Genomic DNA, 26,020 nt, shown 5'->3' with positions numbered 1-26,020 from the left:
GGGTGAGAAGGTGTGTTTGGGGAAGCATAAAGAGAAACAATGGGGGTTTTCATAATGATCATGCTATGTTCCTAAAATTGTGATGTATTTCTTAAAGTCAAAAATAGAAACCAATAATAAAGCTGTTCATGTAACCCTGGTTTAAAATCCAAAACAAAACAAAACTCTGTTTAAGTATAAATAAAGACAGCCTGAGATATTCAGGGCTGTTTGAGTGCACTCCACTTGGTCGGAAGTTTTCCTTGTGCCGATGCCCCTTCCCTGCCTCAGAACCTGAACCTGAGCCAAGGCTCGACCCCAGCATATTGAACCAACTCTGTACTTCTGGGACAAAGTCAAGTTGATTGTGGTGGATAATCTTGATATATGATTGTATTTTGTTTGTTAGTATTTTATTGAGGATTTTTTTCACATATGTTTACTAGGAATATTGGTCTGTGTTTGTGCACATACATGCATACATGTGTGTGTTTATTGGTTTGCATGTTAGGGTAAAACTGGCTTCATAGAATTATTTTAGGAGTGATCATTCTGTTTCTATGTTTTTGAAGAGTTTAAGGATTGTTTGCAGTTCTTTGAACATATGGTAGAATTGTTTTGAATCTACCTGAGCCTAGATTTTTAACATTTGAATTTTTTTTTAATGTTTTTTTTTTTTGGTTTTTTTTTTTTTTTTTTTTTTTTGGTTTTTCGAGACAGGGTTTCTCTGTGTAGCTTTGCGCCTTTTCCTGGAACTCACTTGGTAGCCCAGGCTGGCCTCGAACTCACAGAGATCCGCCTGCCTCTGCCTCCCGAGTGCTGGCATTAAAGGCATGCGCCACCACCGCCCAGCTTTTTTTTTTAATGTTTTAATCTCTTTCTTTGTTGTGGGTCTGTTTAGCTTGTTAGTCTCTTCTCGGTTTAAGTTTGGTGGTTTAGCTGAATCAAGATATTTACCCATTTCTTTTAGATTATCCAGCTTAACACAGTACAGACTTTTAAATTTCCTTATTCTGTGTTTCTTTGTTGTCTGTTATAATGTTCCCCTATTAATTCCTGGTTCTGTTAACTTGGGTCATATCTTTCTTTGGCTTAGTTGGACCAATGATCTACTGATTTTTTTTATCATCTCAAAGAATCAGTTGGTAGATTCATTGATTCTGTGAATTGATTTCTTAGTTTCTATTTCACTAATTTATGCTTTGATTTTTACTACTCTTGTCATCTATTGGGTTCGTTTGGTTTGTTATGGTATTGTGCCCATTCTAATTTTTAAATGTCCTTTTTATTTGTTTTAAATGTGTCCCAGAGATTTTTGTTTTATTGTAATAGGTTTCTGGAACCTATTTACTTCTTCCTTGATTTCTCCTTTGACATATTCATCATTTAGTGATGAGTTGGTTAATATCCATAAAATTTTTCCAGATACTAATGTCTCTGCTATCAATTTTAAGTTTTATTGAATTTGAAGATAGGATACATGGGATCATTTCAAATTTTTTTTTATTTGCTAAGGTTTGTTTTGTATACCAGCATGTGATCTATTTTAGACATGCTTTTATTCACTTCTGAGTATAGTGTATGTAAAAAGCTACTATATATGTAAGGAAACAATCAGGTGAAGAAGGAACCTGCATGTTTGGAGAGACTGTTTACCAGCTATACATTTGACAGAGGACTAATACCTAAAATATACAAAGAACTCATAAAGCAAATATACAAGGAACCAATTAAATAAATGAGCTAAAAGTCTAAACATAGAGAAATAAAAATGATTAAGTAATATCTGAAAAGTGTTCATCATTCTTAACAATTAGGAAAATGAAAATTAAAACACCCTAGTCAGAATGACAAATCCCAACAAAATAACTAACAATAGTTATTGGAGAGGACATGGAGAAAGAGGAAGCCTCATTCACTGTTTATCAGAATGAAAACTAGAGTAGCTACTCTGGAAACAAGTATGGAGAATTCAATATTATTCACTTGTAAAGAAAATGAAATTATGGAGTTTGTAGGCAAATAGATGGAACTAGAAAAGATTATATATGAAGTGAGGAAATCCAGACACAGACAGATGCTTCATGTGTTTGCTCATCTGTAGCTTCTAGCTCCAAATTCTCAGATAGTACTATAAATCATGGAATAACTAAAGAAACCAGGAAAGTATAAAGGGCCGTAAGTGAAGGGCAGAGGAAGAGCTGGAATGGAAGGGAGATGTGGGAGTCAAGCTCCCACTTTTTGAAGGGTTCTAGGAGGAGAGAGGGATAAGAAGTATTACATAGAAAGAGAGGTCTAGCCGATGAGAAGAAAGAAACATAGTATAGCTTCTGGAGGGCCTGGATCAATACCCAATGGCCTTATGGGTTTATGCAGAAGACCTCCTCCTTGGATGATAAAAGCACACAGTACAGCCAAGTGTAGATCCTTCCTTCCAAACACATGATAAACTCGCCCATGGTCAAATCATCTCCTTATGCAGCCTTCTGGGTAAAGCAAGCTCAGATTTTCTGACCCTAAATAAATTCTCACTAGGAAACATCTGTGGGTCTCCCCAGGGAGACAAGAAACAAACAAAACAAAGGTTTTTAAATAAAGCCTTAAGGAATCGTGTGTGTGTGTGTGTGTGTGTGTGTGTGTGTGTGTGTGTGTGTTTATGGCTGACCACTTGATGTTTGATAGACAATTAGGGGGGTCATCAAACATTTTGACTAAAATTTTGACTGAAGTTCTGTTACAATGCACATTTCAAAACTCATCATTTCAATAATGCTCATGCCTATATATTAAGCCTCCCAGCCCTTTACACGTACAGCACACGTGGCTAAACCACTCCAAGTTCATATGAATTCCAATGCACAGCTTTCTTAAATTAAATATATTTTAATAGAAACAGAATAATATCACTTACAGCTTCCCTTTCCTTCTGTCAGCCCTTCCTACATACCTTCCTGCTGTGGGACGTTCTGTATGTTAAATGTGTTAAATCTGATTGGTTAATAAATAAAACACTGATTGGCCAGTAGCCAGGCAAGAAGTATAGGTGGGACAAGGAGAGAAGAGAATTCTGGGAAGTGGAAGGCTGAGGTGGAGAGCTGCCCAGCTGCCGCCATGGAAAGTGAGATGTTAGGTACCAGTAAGCCACAAGCCACGTGGCAACTTGTAGACTAATAGATATGGGTTAATTTAAGATGTAAGAAAGAGAGAACAAAAAGCCTGCTGCAGCCATACAGTTTGTAAGCAATATAAGTCTCTGTGTGCTTATTCTGTTGGGTCTGAGCAGCTGTGGGACTGCCAGTTGAGAAAGATTTGTCCTGACCGTAGGCCAGGAAGAACTGGAGAAAACTCCAGCTACACCTTCCCTACAATTTAGCAAAAATGGATTAGCAACAATTCATGAAACATAAATATTGCTTAAGAAAGAAAACGAAGTATCCATTAGAATTATAGTTTATGAAAATTGGTAACAAAATGGAGCATAATGGAATTTGAAGAATGGAAATAGATTGAAACAAGTAAACAGTATGACATTATTTCATGAAAAAAATGTTTATGAATGATTGTGCTTAGAAAATAAAATTAAACTGATTAAATGTAAAGTCTTAAAGTCTGTTGTCCTGGACAGATGAGAATGACTATAATGAAGTTAAGAAAGGGAGGAAGAGTTCTCCAAGTGGGACATAATGGGTATCTTTATATTTAAATTGTGAGAAGGTTTTTGACTATGCCATGAATCTATTTATCGAATATGATACGTTGATATTGATAATTCATTCAGTTAAAGGCTAAATATACTCATTTGGAAGGTAGAATGAAGAAAACATTAAATAGACAAGCTTTACCCAAAAGAAAATTAGAAAAATAAGTTTTGAAAATAAAGCAAAAATGTTGTGATTACCTTTTTTTGCTTTACTAATATAACATTTCTTACAGTGTCTTTTTTTCTTCTTTATTCTAAAGATTTGATCCATCAAGTAACATCTGAAAGGTTGGAAAAACGTGCACATTAGCACAAAACTTCACTTATGTGGCAAACACATGTCATTTTAAGACACTATTTACATGGAAAACCAAAAGTTATCAGATCAATAATTTCATTACACAAAGTTTTAAATCTTCCTGACTTTAGTGACACTTAATTATCCAGAAACATATCTAGATCTAAAATAGCATGTCTATATAATCAGTCATTTCACCTCAAGTGTGTTGCTTATCGTGATACTGCACCCAACAGTTTCACGATTGGTGCCATACCATGGTGGAAATGAAGACAAGAAGGTTCAAGTAGTAGTCATTTAAAGTTGTGTTATTATTTTAGTGACTTAGAAACTAGCAGAAAAAAAATATAGAGAGAGGGTTGTTAAAGGAATGTTGAACATTAGGTATGTTTGGCTTATTGTGTGATAATGAATTAGCTTTGTTTTAACTTCCATGGTCTCTTAGAAGATTTCTTCTCTGCAGCACTGCTACATGATGCCTTACAGGAATTGTGTCAGATAAATGTGCCATTCTCTATCCCACAAGTAATGCATGTTCTTTACTCAGTTGATTGTCATGTTTATCCCTCACTAGAGTATTTAGTATGGCTTAGAAGATTACCAATATACATGCAATATGACTTGGCATAGAAACAGCAGTGAGGCATCCCAATTTGTGTCTATATTATCATACTCTTTGGAAGTTGTGTTAACCATGTGACAAGACTGAACTTAAATTAATGAATAACTCAGAGTTAAGAAGAGGTTTTTTTGCTATAAATCCTATTTTTTTCAGATTATCTAATGCATGATTCAGAATGATTTAAATGTCACAAGCACTTGGATAACATACACTTTTCTATTTGATTCTATTTTCCAAGAATTATGAGAAAAAAAATACCCAATATATGCAAGCCTCATTGTTTATTTTCACATGTCAGTGATGGTTAAACTCACTTAATAGAATTGTCAGTGTGAGAAGCAGGGCCTAGAAAACACAGTAAAGAGCTGCATGTGACAAACGTTCAGTGATCATGGTCTAGCCGATGGGATTGGGAGTATAATCTAGATATGAGTTAACCTCTTCCTGCCCAGATTTCCAGAGTGCTCCAGCTTGACTATTCCTCATACATGCTTGTTGTTTTCTCCAATAAGGCTGACTTTGTGAGAAAAGTTGATCTCCTCATAGTGTGCACTTTAGGATCCTTGAGAAAACATGCAAACTTTTGTCCTTCTGAGTGTAGGTCACCTCTGTTAATCACATTTCCCCAGTCTATCCATTTACTGGAAATTTTATATTTTCATTTTTCACAGCTGGATAAATTCCATTGTGTATGTATACTGCATTTTCATTATCTATCTGTTGATGGACAGCTAGGTTTGCTTCATCTTCTTGTGATCATGAAAAGAGAAAACAGAGCAGCAGTATAATGGTTGTTCAAGTATCTCTATGGTAGGATATAGTCTTCGTGCACATGTTCTGGAGTAGTATAACATGGTAGATCTATTTTTAATTTTTTGAGAAACCTCCATACTGGTTTGTACTAGTTTGCATGCTTACCAGTAGTGAATGTGTCTTTTTTACACATCACCCCCCTCCGAATGAGAACACACACACACACACACACACACACACACACACACACACACACACACACACCAGATTCTGTTAACTTTGTGTTTCAAGTGCCAAGATTCACTTTTGTTTTCATTTTGGTGATATAAAAAAGCAAATGATTTAATTTTGTGCAAGTTTTTAATCACCTTATATATACATAAAATTCGAGTTGCTGTCAAGAACTGAAGTAAGACCAAAAGAATAGAGATACCTGGCAAAGTCCTGTTTTTTTGTTTTTCTTCATTTATAATTCACAGAAACTGAATAGTATAATAAAAGCAAGATGCTTATTCAATGAAAACTGGATTTATAGAAAAATTTATATGCTTCCATTCTGACCTCATCCAAGAGATAATTCTTACTTACCTGTACAATCCAAAAGTCCAAATTAATATGCAATATGAAGTATAAGCCAGGTCACGTGAGTTATACAGAAATAAATTGGGCAGTCAGGAGGAACATTCATAAAATCACAAGGACTCTAAAGTAGGAATAATAATAATAATATAACAAACTAATAATAATTAGTGCTTTTTCACATCTGTTATGAAGAATAGGAAAGCACAAATACTTAGAAAATATTTTTGTTTGATTTTAGAGTATTGTTGTGAGGGAAAAAAAACTCAGTGTTTTTTCTTTTTCCATTTTCATATACTTGGCTCTAAGACTCTGGATGATTGTCTGGCTTTTTGCCCAGAACTTCTGTTAGTTCTTGTCCATAGAAAGCTGCTGGCAAGTCTGCTGCAGTTGACAGGTGGCAGAATATTGGCCAAAGCGTGTGGGGACAGCTCTGACCTTTGGCTTGCTTTGGACTGAGGGTCACGGAGAGTGATGATTTAAAGATCGTGTTGGTTCCTTTACTGCATTTTCAAGTTCATCTGCTTAATATCACTGTCAGGAGACTGCCCAAAGGGTTCAGTAGGACGGCTTCCTGCTAGGTGCTGTGACAAAAGATGTGTTATGTCTGGGTTCTGTAGAGCATAAGGTGGAAATAAAATTTGTCCTACTGCTGCCTTTGTGAAATACAAACAACATAAAATTATGATTTAGTTGCATTATTTAACCGTTTGAGGAAATTGAAAAATAAAAATTATGGAGTGTCTACAGGTGTTGTGCTGTAGAAGGAATTGCAGTAATTAGCCACATGGGTGGTTTTGTCTTTACCTTCATGGTCTTCTCAAATAAAGGATTACCATGAGAATGGAGTTTTCATACTTCCTTAGGCACAAGCTTAAGCCAGTGGCTCATGGTGATTAAGTATGCATTATGTTCTAATGAAGGAAGCTTTGAATCTTCAGATCTCATGACATACTTAGGGATCATTGTATTACTCACTGGGTAGAATCTAGCAGGCACAGGGTGAATGAATGACAAAGAAAGTAGACATAGCCAAAGACATTGAAAGGAACAATAAGGGAAAAGCTAATCAGGTAGTAATATAATGTAGGGATTTAGTTCAGTTGACAGGAAAACAAAGTTTTTTTCTAACCTGCTTCTCAGGTTAGAGCTCTTGACCTGTCGACCATGGTATCAGCTCATTTCTTCCATAGAATATGCTATCCTAGACTGTCCTTGTTACTTTTAAGCTGTGTTCTTCTTTTACTGATGATTTACCCAGTGTACTTAATCTCTTGACTTTGACTATACTGGTACTTTGAATACAGCCTCTTTAGGGAAGACCTATGACAACATCGGCTCTTACTCAACAACCCTCTGCTACCCTCTTCTGGATGCAGTCTATCACTGCACTTAACCCTTCAAGTAACAGAATGCTCTATCATCTCTGGGTGTGAGGAAAAGTGACTTGAGGACAGGTAACACAGCAAGGTATGGCTGCTGGTTCAATGAAACCGTGTCCTGGTAGAGAATGTGACATTTAACGTTAAGGCAAAAGTTTGTGTATAGTAGCCCAGTCACACAGTCAAGACCCGGTTGGTGGTTCCTTGCATGATGGGCATGTTCTCAACCAGAAAACAAACATAGTGATAGTAATGAGAACATTTCCTTTTTCATCAAACTACATTAGAAGTCTCAAACAGCAATGGGAATGTAGGACGCTTTCAGGGGACAGTTCCAAATAACTTAAACTGGTCATCTTTACACTTACATTTCCTTTAGATTTTTTTAAAAATGGCTTTCATCATCCTTCATGCTACATGTGATTAATTTTTTAATTGTATACAGATGCTTTTAGTAGATATATGGTAGATACATATGTGTGCTTTTCCCATTGTTTTTATTATCAGTATTCAAGAATAAATTTTGGCATCTACTAGTTATTTAGTCATCTTGAGGATAAAAAAGTGTCAGTAAGAATCAGTCCCTATTTAGTTGTAATCCAGTTGAAGCTAAAACATGACTGTTGAAATATGAAATTTCTCATTCTTTCTGATGACTGAGTGAGAACCCAGCAGTGGAACAAAAATCATGAATTGATTTACCAAGACTCAGTTCTGATCTTGTCAGGCTTTGGGAAAATAAGATCAATGCATTTGCCAAGAATTTTCAAATCCTGCAATTTATCACAAGCATCCAGAAAACTTGTTAGGTGAATATTTCTTAAAATATAAAGAAACTCCCAAATCTACCTCCCTAAGATGGATTCAGACTATCCAATAGTGTATTCAATATATTATGAAGCAAACATATGCTGATGACAGATACCGTTAAACAAACAAACTAAAGAGGATTTTTCAGATTAAATTTGTTCTCAGGGAATGGTGAGGGTCCTGCAGGAGACTTTGTCTGTGTGGAAGATAGGCTGCAATGGATACAAACACACAGAGCTTGTAAGTGTCAGAGCACCACCACACACACAATTTCAGGGCTTGTCCAAATGTACTTTCCTTAATCTCATCTTCAAAGATCAAGTTATAGTGCATAGCAGGTGATTCCAATACCAGAAGACAAAAAGTTGTATTTTAGAAATACTGGTATAGATAAACTTGTTTTGGTAAACTTGCAATTAATAACTCTATAAAATGTGACATCTTGAAGTATTCTGAGTAATTTCTTCATTGCTTGGTATTTAAATGCTTTCTAAATCATCATATAAATGGTGATGTAATTTATATCTTGGCTCTAAAGATGTTGGATGTCAGAACTTATTTTACAATGTAAGAATTATGGTATATGTGTAAGGTAATGAATTTAGAAGTGACATTGTAAAATTAATAGTATGTTCTCTTTCTAATTTATATATTACAACCTAGGAATCTTTAATGGACAGCAATCTCATGGCTTATTGTTGTGGCAGATGTTAGTTGTTTCTATAAAGAGCCACTGCATATCCTGTTTGAAACACAATCTCTATTGGACCTGCTAACTCTGTGGTTATCATGGAGGCAACAAGGGGACATATGCAACCTTGTTATGCTACATAGCTGTGTTAAATTAAATGTTTGTAGACATTTCAAAATGTATTGGCTATACATTGCTGTAATAAATGGTGAGGATGAAGAATTTGGATTATTAATCAGTCCTCACCTTTCATCTTTTTGTAATTTAAAATTTCATTTATTTACTTATAGTGACAGCATAATTTTATAATGTAATTGACTGTATCATACAAATGAACTGAGTACAAAATTCTCACAATACTAAAAATGTATTCAAAAACGAATTACTGGCATTAAGAGAAGGGAGAGGGGATTTTAAAATAGTATTTGTTATGACTATGTACAAGATATTATTTCAAAAACCCTCCCCAGAGGTAAGTATTAATGCTGTTATTTAACAGCTAGGGAAAGTATAATTACTTACTCTTTCACTCTGAGGTTGCCCTGATAGAGAAAGCTGTATTTCAAACTGAAGGAGGAGTTCTAAACTCACTACTCATGGTCTTCCCATCCCCTTCGGTTTTTTAAATAATGATTAACCTGTAATTATCAAATATTATGGTTAATCTATAGTATAGTTGTGAAGGAGATATTTTCAATGTATAAATAAATGGGGGCTTAATGGAAAAGTGAATCATAAATACTTGAATGATATAACACAACTGCTAAACAGGTGGATATGTAAAAGCTGCTGTGACAGTATGGCATCATTTTGTGTTCATCAGATTCACTAATACAGTCTTCCATCACAAACAATTCATATTATGCTCTGGAAAATGCAAATTTTTCAGGAAATGTGAGCTGTGATAATGCTCAACATATATAGAAAAGTGTCTTCTAAACATAAATCAGGAAGAATATATATCACTGTAAAGAATTTTATCAACATTCCAATCATTCCTTAGTTATATTTTGTAAGTACACACTTTCATCTCTAGATATTATCTACCATGAAATCCGATTGTACTCTTAGAGTTTGAACTTATTTATATTGTATGCAAATGAAATGAAACTTGATGTACTTTCTGGGCTTTACATGACCTGTAATATTAGAGTAAATGTTGATATAAAACAGTGAGTACAATGAATCTTTGTCTTGTTATTTTAAGTGTTTCACTCTTATAGTTCTTCCATTTTCCAAAATATAATTTAAATTCAGTCTGTAAATTTTGATCAAGGAAAATATTTTCTGAGTGATTGATGTAGCTTAAGTGTAATCTTAAGATCAATTTGAGGATAATTTGTGTTTCCTAATTGATAAGTAAACTCTATGTATTAATCAATTTAAGCTGTCATTAATTTCTCATGGGATTCTTTTAGTAGTTTTACAGTATATAAATCTTCTTTGTATTTTGTCAATTTATATCCAAGGATTTTTAGCATTTTTATGAAATTATATATTTTAATTTAATTTTCAAAATGTTTATACTAACACTGACAGCTGCAAATGTGAATTTCATCTTAAATACTGAATTATTTGCCATTGAACTGCACAGTTAAATATGAACATAAACACTGAAACCTTCATAAACTCACTCATTTGTCTAGCAGGTCTTTGGGGTCATATTATATGGTTAGTGATAGTGATAATTGTTTTATACTTGAGAGTCATTTGTATAAGTTCTTTATATAAGTTTCATTGACGGTCTGTTTTCATTTTCTATCAAGTGTTGCTATTATTTTTCCTGATGCTAAGATGTAGAAACTTCCCATGTTGTGAATAGTAAATCACTGCTTTGCAAATATTTCCCCATACACCATGTGTTTTATGGTACCTTATTTTTTTTCTCTCTGTCAGAGTTCTAAACCTTTATGTAATCAATTCCTTCTATTTTTGCCTGTCTTAGTGTCCTATCAAGTCCTTCAAACTCAAATAATAAATCTTTTCCTCTGATTTTTCTGCTAAAAGTATTATGCTTTCAAGAATTATGTTTATGTCTCTAATATATTTTGAGTGAATTTTATAAAATGTGTGATAGAAGAGACTACCTTCAGTGTTTTTTTTTTTTAATCTTAGGAATTTATTTTATTTTTGTATTTATTTTACAATACTATTCAGTTCTACATAATAGCCACAGATTCCCTTGTTCTCTCCCTTCCTGCCCCCCTCCCCTTCCCCCCAGCACACACCTCCTCCAGATCAAGGTCTCCCCCAAGGACTGAGATCGACCTGGTAGACTCAGTCCAGGCAGGTCCAGCCCCCTCCTCCCAGACTGAGCCAAGCGTCCCTGCATAAGTCCCAGGTTTCAAACAGCTAACTCATGCAATGAGCCCAGGACCTGGTACCACTGCCTAGATGCCTCCCAAACAGATCAAGTCAATCAACTGTCTCACCTATTCAGAGGGCCTGATCCAGTTGGGGGCCCCTCAGCCTTTGGTTCATATTTCATGTGTTTCCATTCATTTGGTTATTTGTCCCCGTGCTTTATCCAACCTTAGTTTCAACAATTCTCGCTCATATAAACCCTCCTCTTTTTCACTAATTAGACTCCCAGCGTTTCACCAGGGGCCTAGCCGTGGATGTCTGCATCCAGATTCCTCAGTCCTTGGATGGGGTTTATGGAACAACTATTAGGGTGTTTGGCCATCCCACCACCAGAGTAGGTCAGTCCCCGCTGTCTCTCGACCATTGCCAGCAGTCTTTTGTGGGGGTATCTTTGTGGAATTCTGTGGGCCTCTTTAGCTCTTATTCACCCTCTTTCCCCAACTTCCTTCAGATTCCCACACACTTAAGTTCATGTTGCTTTCTTCTATCTTTGATTCAGTTGAGTGCTGATTCAGTTGGTGCTGATTCAGTTGGTGCTGTCCACATATCCTTGAATGGGTGGCCTTTGATTAGTTGAGTTACCAAAGAAACACTACTAAAAAAAGCTGACTTTCCTTCTTCAAGAAGCTATCAGCTCCCAACAGCTTCTCACCTAAAGGTGGAAATTCAAGCCATCTCGCCTCTACACGCTGGGATTTTTGTTTAACCTGAGCTTTCAAAGTTCTTAGGCATGCCATTTTAAATCCATTTATGCAACTTTCCTGTTGTTTCTGGAAAACAGCTTCATTGTACTTATCCACTGCCTATGGCACTTACCATCTTTCTGGTCCTTCTTCCATACTGATCCCTGAACCTTTGGAGAAAGGGGTATAGTATAGATGTTCTTTTTGTGGCTTAGCATTTTACTGTTGTTTGGTAATTTGTTTGTGTTCTGACAAATAAAGCTTGCCTGGAGATCAGAGGGCAGACCTAGCCACTAGTTAACCATAGAGGCCACATGGTAGTGGCTCATACCTTTGATCCCAGCACTTGGGATTTCATGTATTTGATCCCAGCACATGGGAGGCTCATGCATTTATTGCCAGCACTAGTGAGGTGGATACAGGATTATAAATTGAGTGGAGACAGGATCTTAGCCCCCATTCAGTCTGAGATTTCATACAGGTAAGAAGACTGTAGTGGCTGGCTGCTCTGCTTCTCTGATCTTTCAGCAAGCTTTGTCAGAACACAAAGTATCATGCAACATTTTACAATCTCTTATTCCTTATGCTTGCTCTATTATGGATGTTTGCATTAAATACCATCTACTACAAATAGATTCGTCTTTAATGAGAGGTAAGAGATGCACTGATGGAGATATCAATAGTTCAGTAAGAGCTTTTTCAGTACTATGTCTACTTAGCAAAATAATAGTAGTAAGTTCTTCTGTAGGGCCTATGGACTGTCTACCCAAAGGATTTTTACTCTGATAATGGTGCAAGGTTTTACCTTGTGGAATGGGCTTTGCATCCAATAAGGAAGTGTTTGGCTGCTTCCCTGGTATTCATGCCACTTTTGTCTCTTTGACTATGCCTTGCCAAGTCATTCCTTATTGTCCCTGTCAGAATCCACAGCTACCCAAAATTCACGATTACTTTTTTCCTCTGGTAGCATGATGTTCATATTTCTTGAAAAAATAAGTGCCATTGCTAACTTGGTAGGGATTGTTTTGAAACTGTGCACTACTTTGGGCATCATGCATATTTTTATAGTATTTGTATTTGTTTTCCAATCTATCAACAGGGTAGAATTTCTTTTCTTGTGTATTCTTAATTTCTTTGATCATTGTTTGGTAGTTTGCATCATGAACCCTTTGATTAAATTTATTTCTATTTTACTTTTAATGCTATTGAAATTGAGATTATTTTCCAAACTAACTGTCATCTGGAGTATTCATAGTGAATCTATAAACCAATATTTCAGTGCACACACACACACACACACACACACACACACACACACACACACATATATATATATATATATATGCATGTATGTGTGAACTGTGAAATTAAAAAAATCTACTTTTAATATTGTATCTTAAAAAGTAAAGATTTTACCTTTTATTTCCAAATATAGATGGTTTTAATTTTTTGTTATGCATGTTATTATTTGTTATTATAGAGTGTACTATAACCAGAGATAGATAGTCACAAACATGATTAATAGTACAAATACTAATTCCATTTCAATTGTAAGAAGAATAAGAAAATAAATTGATATAGTATATTTATTGCATTTTAATTAAAATCACTCACTTGATCTGAAGAGTTATAGTTTCCCTGGAAAAATTAGAGCTGAAGCTGAGACTTGAAGATTGAGTAGGGATAAATCAGTAAATGTGTTTTTTACTATGTGAGAATTTCATATATGCATATAATGTATTTTGGTAAAATCCACCCCCAAACCACTCCCAAATGTCCCTATATATCCATCATCACTTACTCTACTGACTTTATGTTCTCTATCTTTGTTTTAAATGTATTTAGTCCACTTACTGATGTCTGCATGTACATAGGTACAGGACCATCTACTAGAGCATAGGTAATCTTTCAGGGGCTACTCCTCAAAAGATAACATACTTTCCAGCTCCCTGAAGCCATCATTTGCCAGTAACTTCTCAGATGGAAATGAAACATTTTGAAGCCTCTCATCCATGCTGGGATTTTAACTGGCTTCACCTTGTGCAGCTCTGGTACATGCAGGCACAGTCACTGTGAGTTCTTCTGTGCAATGGCTCGGGGTAAATACTTCTACCTAATGACAGTCAGTGTGTTCAACAAACACTTAGAGCATTAGATGCCTTTTAAATTTATATAGCTATTCAGACATAGGAAACGGAAAGGAACACAATGCAGGAAATATAAGTCTTTCATAATCTACAAAGAACTTTTAACTGAAGCTATTTATAGTATACACTTGCTTTATTTTCTGGTAAATACATAGAAATTCTGAAAAAAGTGTCTCTATTCATATTAGGATTGATGAAGTTTGGGCAAAGTTAGTCCTTAGGCAGTTAGCTATATGAACTGATCATTTATTGACACCTTCCAAATATGAATGGATGTCTTGGAATAATGTACATAGAACATCTAGCAACATTGACTTATATTTTACATAGTGATCCTATAAGCTCTGTGGGGACATGCAAAGGCAGGCAGATCTTTGTGAGTTTGCGGTAAGCCTGGTCTGCAAAGTGAATTCCAGGACAGCGAGGACTATTACACAGAGAAACCCTGTCTTCAAAAGCCAAAAAAAAAAAAAAAAAAAAAAATTAATAAGAAAATTAATATAAAAAGACATTAAAATAATACATCACTTTTTAAATGACAATTATTTTTATTAGTGATACTTTTTTATCTATTTATTTAAATTAACAAATATATCCAAAAATTTTTCATTACAAGTTAACAATCAGGGTTAATAATAAGAAAAAAAGAAGCACTGAAGAGAAAGAAACCCCAAAGAAGACAATGAAATCAAATCAACTATGAATAACTCCAAAGATTCCACTCAATATATATGTAGGAAACTAAAAATAATTATGCAGCAGAAAGATTTGAATGTAATTAATATCATTGAACAGAACATTTAAAATGTCTAAAATGAGAAAGTATATGTATTACCTGTTTTATAAGTATATAAAAAGTTATTATATGATCTTTAATAATAGTTTAAAGTGCTTAATTAAATGTAATATATTGAAATTATGGAAACATTATAAGTAAAATATTAAACAAAATCAAGAAAATATTGAAAGTGTAAGAAGTCATCACAAAATGCAATTTTTAATAGTAATGAAAGAATGCTCTAAATCAGTAGTACATACAAAATATTAGCAAACATAGCAGATCAAAATAATCTCCAAAAATAGTACAAAATTAATAGAATTCAAGTTTTACATTTAAATAGCAACAGTTAGGGAGGTATTGTTTGTACTGTATTAAGCATTAAGACAAGAAAACTAAAAATTAAGACATAGCATTAAGACAAGAAGACTTTCATTTTTGCTATTTCATAGTAGTATTTAAAAATTATCAAACAATGTAATGTAAAATGGAATGGAATACAAAGTATAAAATTTTAGAGTTACAAATTGCCATTCTTTGCAATTCTACAAATTATATACGATAAAACACCAACCAATTTTTTTGCAAAAAGTATGAGATTTAAATCATTTACAAAGACGATTGACATTTATTAACCTGTAAATTAATTTAAAGAAATCAATTGATTTAAAACAATAAAAAAATTACAAGGGAATTGTCCTAGTTTGAGCTCCGTTGCTGTGATAAAACATTTCTACTGGTTAGCTTTCAAAGTGAAAGGACTCCTGTCTTACCTTGCTGTGAACTCTGAATGGTCTGCCAAGTTATACCCAGAGGTGCAACAGTGTCGTAAATATCATGGGGGTAACAAACCATAAGATGGAATCCATACCTGCCACCATTATTGAAGCCAAGAGCTGTGGAAAGACAGGCCATCACCTCTAAGGGATAGCCTAATGTTATTCTGTTAGATGGATGTCAGGGACAAGGACAGAACCTCTAGTTAGTGGAAAAATACAGGACGCCCCCCCCCCCATAAGACAGGGAACTAGATCATCTTACAGTCAGGTTGCCTAGCAACAGGACATTGAGTCAGAGCCCTTGACCCTTTCACCCTGTAAACATCCTATACAAACATCCCCACCTTATGCAGATGACAGCTTCTTGCTCCCCCCACCCTGCAGGAAATATATAAACTCTTCTGGAGAAAAATAAAGTTGCACCTTGATCAGAATCTAGACTTGGTGTATTTCCTTTGTATCTCCTGTCTCTATCATTCTGTCCTTAGGGTGGTCTAGAACCATGTTGAAGCCCTGCTGGCCAGGGCAGATGGATATAGTACTAAACCAACTTGAAATGAATTATTGTTGTATCCATAGATAAATGTATCTCTCAAACTTTATCAGAGAAGTTTGTTTTAGCAGTAGAAAGTAATTAAAACAAAGACCTACAACTTGTAAAAAGTGCAGAGCATAAAAGACTATGGAGTGCTCAGTCCCAAGTGGGAAATCTATATTACACCTCATTTTTCCTAAGGCTCAGGGATCAATGCGGACGAAGGGACAGAAATACTATAGAAGTCAGAGGTGAGAGATAGCTTCAAGGAAACAATATTTTATAGACACATAGGGAAGATGCATATATGAACTTACACTGGTTGTGAGTTCATGAACAAGGCATGCACTAGACAAAATTTCAGCATGGTGGTGGAGGGGAGGGAGATACAGGCATGAAGTCCTACCCCTACCCGAGGAGCTATTAGTAATTGGCGTGTGGAGAGAAGGAGAGTCAATTTTCTTTAAGTGTATAGCCCCCAGTGGGTGGACCATAATTCAGGGCAGGATATTACTCTGGTTCAACTCCAAGGGTTTTAGGCAGCATAAATTGGACTTAAAGCTTCAGGATAAAAATGAGAAGATAATGTGGGTGGATAAGGAAGGAGAATGCATCTAGCATGAGTTAAAGATGAGTGGCTATGATCAAAATATAACAGTAAAATTTTTATTATCAATAAATTAATAAAACATTAAAAGAAAACACTCTGACCTTAAGCAACTAGGGAAGAGATGGATTAATTGTATTAGAAACCTATAATAGATACTGTGAGTAGCTAACTGCATGAAGTTAACAGACTAACCCACATAGATATAAAATCTAGGATATCATTAAGTGTCTAAAACCTATACAACATAGCATTATAGTGGTCTTTGGAGAAATATTATATTATTATTTTCTTTGCGGGTTGATCACATTCTGGGATGTTTAACCACACCCTATCTTTCATTCAAAAGCATGTATAACTTTCCCAAGTTATGATAATAACAACATCTCCAGGCTCTAACAAATGTGTTCATGGGCAAAGGTTGCCCTTATTTAAGAACAATTCATACAGTATGTATTAAATTAAATATAATGAATTGATATACTTATATATAAAAGCCTTCAAATCTGTAAAGAAAGGACAAATGTTCAACTTTGGTTGGGCCCATAGAAGTCTCTAAAATGACTTGAAGTAGATTTATATCTCTTGCTTTTGAATAAAAGAAATTCTGATTATTCCAAAGCTAATGTTAAAAGACAATGCAATAGAAATCATCAAAGCACTAGAAGAAAAGAGTAAACATGTATTTTACATTATTTTTAAGGAAAAACCATCATGTGGGATGCCTTTCTGTATGCTCTGAATTTATGTTGCTCCCATTGGTTGATAAATAAACCTGCTTTAGTCTATGGTTGGGTAGGATGTAGCCAGGTGGGAGATCCAAACAGAGATACAGGGGGAAGAAGGGCAGAGTCAGGGCAGATGCCATCCAGTTGCCCAAGGAGCAAGATGCCAGCAGATCTGTAATGTCACAGCCACGTGGCAATACATAGGTTAATAAAAATGGGTTAATTTAAATTTAAGAGCTAGCTAATATTAAGCCTGAGCCATCAGCTAAACATTTATAATTAATATAGGCCTCTGAGTGGTTATTTACTAATGGCCGTGGGACAGGGAAGGACAGAAAAAATCCTCCATTTATAAAACCACTTGTTCAAGAGTTTTCTTACCTCATTACCCAGGAAGCTAGTGAAGTTACAATCAGGTTCCAAGAAAATCCCAAGAGTATATAGGGACTATTTATATAAATACATATAGACAAAACTAATTTAAGTTGTTTCTCCACTATCTAGAATTCTTCTGTCTATAAACAATTAAGAATTATTTAGCATTTTGCCCTTTATCAAAATATTAAAGGATTGTAGCATTATAAACACTCAATAGATGAATAAAAATAGAAATTAATTTTAACTCATATCACAAAAAGCTACTTTTCATGCTTTGGAAAATATTTTTACAAATCAATAAGGAAAACAGAATAAATTCAACAGGACCAAAGAATAGAAATGGCCAATAGATGCAGATACTGCTGACGAAAGCACGTGAAATGTTTTGACTTACTCATAATAAAATTAATACTAGTTAAAATTGTACAGTCAGGGGTGGAGAGATGGTACAGAAGTGAAGAACATGATGTGCTCCTGCAGAAGACCTAAATATGTTTCCCAGCACCCATAATGGGCAGTTTACAGTCATTAGTAATTTCTGCTTCTAGTGATTCTACAGCTTTTTCAGGCCTTCATGAGTCATATGTACATAAACCTCCATACAGATGCAAACATACAGATAATTTTTTCCTTTTATTTTATTTTACAATATCATTCAGTTCTACATATCAGCCATGGATTCCCTTGTTCTCCTCTGTCCTGCTCCCCTCCCTTCCCTCCCAGCCCCCCCTCATTCCCACCTCCTCCAGGGCAAAGCCCCCCGCAAGGACTGAGATCCACCTGGTAGACTCAGTCCAGGCAGGTCCAGTCCCCTCCTCCCAGACTGAGCCAAGCGTCCCTGCATAAGTCCCAGGTTTCAAACAGCTAACTCATGCAATGAGCACAGAACCTGGTACCACTGCCTAGATGCCTCCCAAATAGATCAAGCCAATCAACTGTCTCACCTATTCAGAGGGCCTGATCCAGTTGGGGGCCCCTTAGCCTTTGGTTCATAGTTCATTATGGTGGTGAATTTTTAATGTTTTAATTAATTTTTTAAATTAAAAAACATACAGATAATTTAAAAAATTAATTAAAACATTAAAAATTCACCACAATAATGTTATTCCCTTTCCTAGACTTGGAATAATCTATGGTGACATACTGTGCTAGTATTATGTATAGGGATGCAATCTTATCTTGAGAAACAAGCAGTATTCATTAGGAAAGGAAGAGAATGACAAATGACTATATGTAAAAATATATGTATTCCTGCAGAAGAATCAGAATATATGCATGCATGGAATAATGTTATCTTTCTAAACAGTAACTGAAAGTGCTCTGAGTGTATTCTAGATACGTATCCACATTGTTTGGCGTAATATGTTCAGTGAGGATGTTTGTTGTGGTATTAGTAGTAGTACCAAAATTCTAAATTCAATGTGTTTATTTGCAGGAACTAGTGAAAAATGCAGTACACCTGTAAAGAAATTCTATTCCACAATGAAAATGAAAGCACTATACTTGTACTCTTGAAGAATAACCAAGGCACGAAACACTATGATTAGTATTAAACCTGTAGTTTGTTTGAAAACAAAGAACACAAGCAATTATAACTGAAAGACTATCCCATAGTAGGAGGAATACTGTCTTTTATGCATCAACATTTTGTGCTTTTAAATTCTACCATGTGAATGGCAGTAAGATATTCAAACTTAATAAATGTAACATTAAATTTTAATAAAGGTACAGTGACTAGAAGCAGCCCAATTGAGCCCATAAAATATATACTGCCAAGCTAACCCATTTTTTAAAAAAATATGTATTTGCTGATTGATTGATTTAATATGTGAGTGTGTGTGTCTCAGTGTTTGTATGTGCACCACATGTATATATGTGTCCAAAGATGCTATAAGAGAGCACTATATTACATGAATTTGGAGTTACAAGAAGTTGTGAACTACTCAATATGGGGGCTGGGAAACTAACCTGGGTCCTTGCTTGGCAAGAGCAGTAAGTGCTTTTAACCACTGAGCCATCTCCCCAGCCCCATTTTTCTCATTTCCCTAAATGGTATTACCCATATTACATTTTCACCTCTATAATTTTCATGTTGTATTTTTCACCTGTGTTTATCATTAGGAAAAGAATTGACTGCAATTATTTTATGTATCTTAGAGCCAATCAGCATACTCAATTATAGGACATGGAAAACACAACTAAAAATAATTTATATCATATTTGCTGTAAAATAAATGTTGAAGAAGGCATCATGTAAATACAATAAAAATACCATTTAATTTTCCCCTTTTATAAATAGTTTTAATTTTTGTAAAAATGTCTCTTAATAATTTTTTACTGGGGTGTGGCACTTAGGATCTTAGTTCAACCTGGAATAGATCTTTCCTGGTGACCAGAGGATTTCAGGAACTGTATGAATCCATTCCCTACATTTTCATATCAAACTACTCATGTAGTATGTTCAATGCAAATTTTGTGCTAGGCTTGAATCTTATGAAGGCTAGAATACCTTTCTCATAATGAAGAATCCTTAACTGTGACCTAATTGTTTATACAAAGAAACAAATGGATATGCTATTTTTCCCATATCCAGTAAAACACACAGGACAGTAATCAGCTACTCAATGGCTTGCTGTGCATGTTCCTGCCCCAAGATGATGACTCCCTTTCAAATACATATATCTTTTTTTTTTTATCATTTTTCCTGCAGATAGAGATTCTAGTTGTATTTTTCCTTTCAGGAAAGCTTTGGAATTTGGTCATTTTCCATAGTCCCTATAAATTTGTCTCTTGGCTGAGAGAGACCCAGTTATCATTAGGAAGAAAGTAGGTCTCGAAATAAAGTTGAAATTAAAGGGGAGAGGATTAGTAGAATGAAGAGGTATTCATTTATTCTAAAAATATTTTTTCTCATGTTAAACCATTGCCAGGCACTGGGCTAAATGCTATAAATACTGAGATAAGTAAGGGTGAATTGCTGCTGCTATTATATTCTAATATTATTGCTTTACTCTAAATCATTTTCACATTTTCATAGAAACTGCCAGAGGCATCATCTACTGATGCATCCACGTGTTTTAAAATTTTGTCAATGACTATATCATATTAGTTTGAACATCTCTTTTTGATGATATCTCTTTGATATCTGCAAAGAGAAATTACTTCAGGCTTGAAGCTCTGATATCATGAACTGTAGCCCATGGGGGCTGCCTGAGAGGATAAAGTGATTTCTCAAAATACCTGGAAGGATTTTGTGATGGTCTTCTTTTGAGACCCCCACTCTTGTTTCCTAGTTATAAATTCTAATGTATAATTATGGTCTTTACCATAATTTCTATATTCATCTTAAAGTGTTAATTTGGTTTCAAAGATGTTGCCACTGTACTTACTCATAACCTGTCCTCATATAACAATGCCTGCTGGATTGTGGCTCACTCTTTGCATCAGCTGTTGCTGTTTTCTCCCCCATGTTCCCCAAAGACTTTAAGCATTCTAGAATATAGTGTCTGTTAGAAGACATCTTAATACTTTGGAAATTAGTATGGTGGTTTCTCAGAAAATTGGGAATCAATCTACCTCAAGACCCAACAATACTACTCTTGTGCATATACCCAAAGGATACTCAACCAGAACACAAGGGTACTTGCTCAACTATGTTCAAAGCAGCATTATTCATAATAGCCAGAATCTGGAAACAGCCTAGATGTTCCTCAACCAAAGATTGGATAAAGAAATGTGGTATATCTACACAATGGAGTTTTACTCAGTAGGGAAAACAAAATAATGACATCATGAAATTTGCAGGCAAATGGATGAAACTAGAAAAGCTCATCCAGAGTGAGGCAACTCAGACCCAGAAAGACAAACATGGTATGTACTCACTCATAAGTGGATATTAGATGTAAAGCAAAGTATAAACAGACTACAATCCTCAGCACCAGAGAACCTAGGTATCAAGGAGTACCCTAAGAGGGATGCATAGATCTCCCTGGGAAGAGGAAATAGATGAGATGTCCTAAGTAAACTGGGGGTAGGGTAGAGGGGAGGGGATGGGGGTATGGGAACATGAGGGCTCAGGATGGTCCGGTTGGGGGCAAGATGGAGGAGAGTAATAAAAGGTATCTTGATAGAGGTGGGCATTATAGGATTAAGGAGAAACCTGGTGCCAGTGAAACACCCAAGAAACCTCAAGGATGACCTGACCCCAGCTAAGACTCCTAGCAATAATGGAGAGGGTACCTGAATTGGCCTTCCCCTGAAATCAGATTGGTGACAACCCTAATTGTCATCATAGAGTCTTCACCAATACCTGATAGAAGTAGAAGCAGAGATCCACAACCAAGCACTGGGCAGAGCTCTGGGAATCCAGTCGAAGAGAGGGAGAAGGGATTATATGAGCAAGGGGGTGTCACGATCATGACAGGAAAACCCACAGAAACAGCTAATCTGAGCTTCTAGGAGCTCATGGACTCTGGACAGACAGCTGAGGGAGCCTGCATGGGACCAACCTAGGCCCCTTGCATCTGGGTGACAGTTGTGTAGCTTGGTCTTTTGTGAGGCCCTTAGAAGTGGGACCAGAACCTGTTTGTGTTGCATGAACTGGCTCTTTGAAACCTATTCCCTATGGTGGAATGCCTTGTTCAGGTTTGATGCATTGGGAAGGAGCTTGCCATGCTTTGTTGATTCCCAAGGGTGACCTTACCCCATTTGAATGGAGAGGGAGGAGAGGTGGTTGGGTGGGTAAGGACGATGGGGGAGGGAATGGGAGGAATGGAGGGAGGGGAAACTGTGGTTGGTATGTAAAGTAAAATACAGAAAAAGAAGATGGCTTAAATATAGGACAGCCATATTTAGTAAATAAAAACACACTATACCCAACTTAGATGTAAGTTTCAGAAAGACCACACTTAAACAAACAAACAAACAAGTATCAGTCTTTGGCAATACTAGCAATATTTTTTTTTCCTTTTTTTTTTTTTTTTTTTTTTTTTTTTTTACAATACCATTCAGTTCTACATATCAGCCACAGCCACGGATTCCCTTGTTCTCCCTCCTCCTGCCCCCCTCCCCTTCCCCCGCCCACCCCCATTCCCACCTCCTCCAGGGCAAAGCCTCCCCCAGGACTGAGATCCTTGGTAGACTCAGTCCAGGCAGGTCCAGTCCCCTCCTCCCAGATTGAGCCAAGCATCCCTGCATAAGTCCCAGGTTTCAAACAGCCAACTCATTGAAATTTAGCAAGGATTTTGTTTGGAAATCTTGCTGTAAGGATGTAGCATAGACAGACGACTCTATAATTCCATCAACAAATTGTTGTCGTATTGTGTCTGTGTGTGAGTGTGTTTATGTGTATACATGCATGCACAAATATCTCCCTAATCACTTTCTACATTTTCTTTTTGAAAAAGAGTCTTGCACTGAACATGGAACTCATTAATTCAGGTATCTTCAGCTATCTTGACTATCCAGCAAACTTCATTCAGGCTCATGTCTCTTCTTCCTCAGTTCTAAGATTACAAATGTGTGCTACAGGGCTTCATATTCTGTCATGTAGGTGCTTGGGATCCTTGTACTTGTACATCAAGAGCTTTACTCAATGAACCATTCCCTCAGCCATGCAATCATTTTAATGAGGAAACAATTTTATCACTAGCAATGACAAAAAAATAAACTCACTTTTATTATCAATCTATATATTTAGCAAGATTTTATATATTTATATCAATATCTATGTATACTTATATATAAGTGTGTATATTATATATACTTATATATTTGTGTGTATATTATATATACATGTATAAATACACACACACACACATATATATATATAAACATATAATCATGTATTTTAAAATGTATTTCTTGGTACATCTTAATTTTTTTCCCTCATGAATACATCAAAGGAAAGGAAAGGTAAAGACATCATGCTGCTATATGTGATGGAACTGCCCTAAGCAGTGATGGTAGTGTGAAATTGAATTAGAAAAACAGGCATTTGGACTGGCTCAGGCATCAAGGCTAGGCTCACAACCAAAAATATAAGAAAAACAGGTGTCATAGAAATTAAACTTGATAAAATACTGGCAAACCAAATCCAAGAACACATCAAAAAATTCATCCACCATGATCAAGTAGTCTTCATCCCAGAGATGTAGGGATGGCTCAACACGTGAAAATCTGTCAATATATTATAATATGTAATCCATGATAAAACAAACCTAAAGTAATAAAACTCACATGATCATCTCCTTAGATGCTTAAAAGCCTTTGGCAAAAACTGACACCCCTTCATGATAAAGGTCTTGGAGAGATCAGGAACAGAAGAAACATACCTAGTATAATAAAAGCAATTTACAGCCAGCCAACAGCCACCATCAAATTAAATGGAGAGAAACTCAAAGTTCCACTAAAATCAGGAACAAGACAAGGCTGTCCACTCTCCCCGTATTTATTCAATATAGCACTTGATGTTCTAGGTAGAGCAATAAAACAAAAGATCAAATTGGAAAGGAAGAAGTGAAACTTTTGCTATTTGAGGATGATATGATAGTATACATAAGTGACTCCAAAAAATTCTACCAGGGAACTCCTACAGCTGATAAACACCTTCAGAAATAATGTGGCAGGATACAAGATGAACTCAAAAAAATCAGTAGCCCTCTTATATGCAAATGATAAATGGACTGAGAAAGAAATTAGAGAAATACCATCCTTTAAAATAGTCACAAATAACATAAAATGCCTTGGGGTAACTCTAACCAAACAAGTAAAAAACTGTATGACAAGAACTTTAGGTCCTTGAAGAAAGAAATTGAAGAAGATATCATAAAATGGGAAGATCTCCCATGCTCATGGATAGGTAAAACCAACATAACAAAAATTACAGTCTTACCAAAAGTAATCTACAGAAATTAAACTTGCCACATTCTTATAGAAACAGTATCAAATCATCAAGCCAACAAATAACCATCTAGTATGAAAACCTGTGATGACAGAAACTTGCACAACTTGGAAGCAGATATGACCAAGATGTACTTAAGGGGGAGAATGGTTATCAATGTGCATGAGGCAGAGGCAACAATGTTATACAAGGAAGACTCTCACTGCCTCCTGCTATGCACATATTTAATGGCTTCCAACTGAAACAGGGTGTTTCTAAAATGTGAGGTACAATGCTCAAACAAAAGCAGGAGGTAAAGTTTGAATGAATGATGGTGGATCTCACAAAATTTCTATAAATTTGAAAACATAAATCTTGTAAAGTTTTCTAGAGAACAGTCATGATTGTATTTCTCCCATTATTCTATGGAGAGTCCTATTTAGAAGATTTTTTTTAATAAAAATTAGAATCTATTAAAGTTTATCATGTTAATTTTCATGTAGCACAGCTTCTGTTTGCAATACATTTCTGTTTCTTACTAGGTCTCCTTTGGTTTACAGATCTCAGAGTCAATGGAGGATAAAACATAGTGTTGCTCATTTCATCAGAGGAATCAAAGAAAGATATCATATTCTTATGTTTAATAATTTACCTATCTCCAGTTCTACCAAAATGTAAATATTTTATTCATGTACAAAATTCCTCATTTCTCTTTTTCTACTCATATGCTGAGAAATATGATTTTGTCATCTAACTTAAATGTATTTAGTTTGAAGACAATATTCCTTGGAATACTGAAGAAATTGAAATAAATTTCTAATTCCAGGATTTTGAAATAAATGATGAGAAAAAAGTCAGTTTTCATATTTTTTAATAGACTCATGAAAACAGTCACTATGGAAACCAGAGATGAGTCCATGAAACAAAAAGAGATCAGAACAGAGGTCTTGAACTGAGAATTTGAATCTTAAATTTAAATGTTGACATAGATTTTAGCCCTTGATTTTCTAAAACTAAATTACTAAATTTAGTATAGATTACACAGTCCAAAAGTGATAATTTTGACAAAATTCTATGCTGTAGTTTCCCTGTATTTCTCCTGTCTTTTTCTCATTCCCTTCATATCTGTTACTGAGTCTTTCATTTTCTCCCTTCTTTGCTTCTTGCCTCTCTCCCTCCTTCCCTGTTTTTCTCCTTCCTCTCAGGCCATTCTCTCACCGTCTCCTCCTTTAAAGAATTTTATTCTCCCTTTTTTTTTCTTGCTGCTGTTAATCAGTGTTTCCTTTGGGGAGAAATAAGAAATTATAATGGTACTTTTAGGGGAGTA

Source organism: Peromyscus leucopus, chromosome 1 (assembly GCF_004664715.2).
Source record: "Peromyscus leucopus breed LL Stock chromosome 1, UCI_PerLeu_2.1, whole genome shotgun sequence".
Lineage (NCBI taxonomy): Eukaryota > Metazoa > Chordata > Mammalia > Rodentia > Cricetidae > Peromyscus > Peromyscus leucopus.
Note: the sequence above shows the minus strand (reverse complement) of the source record.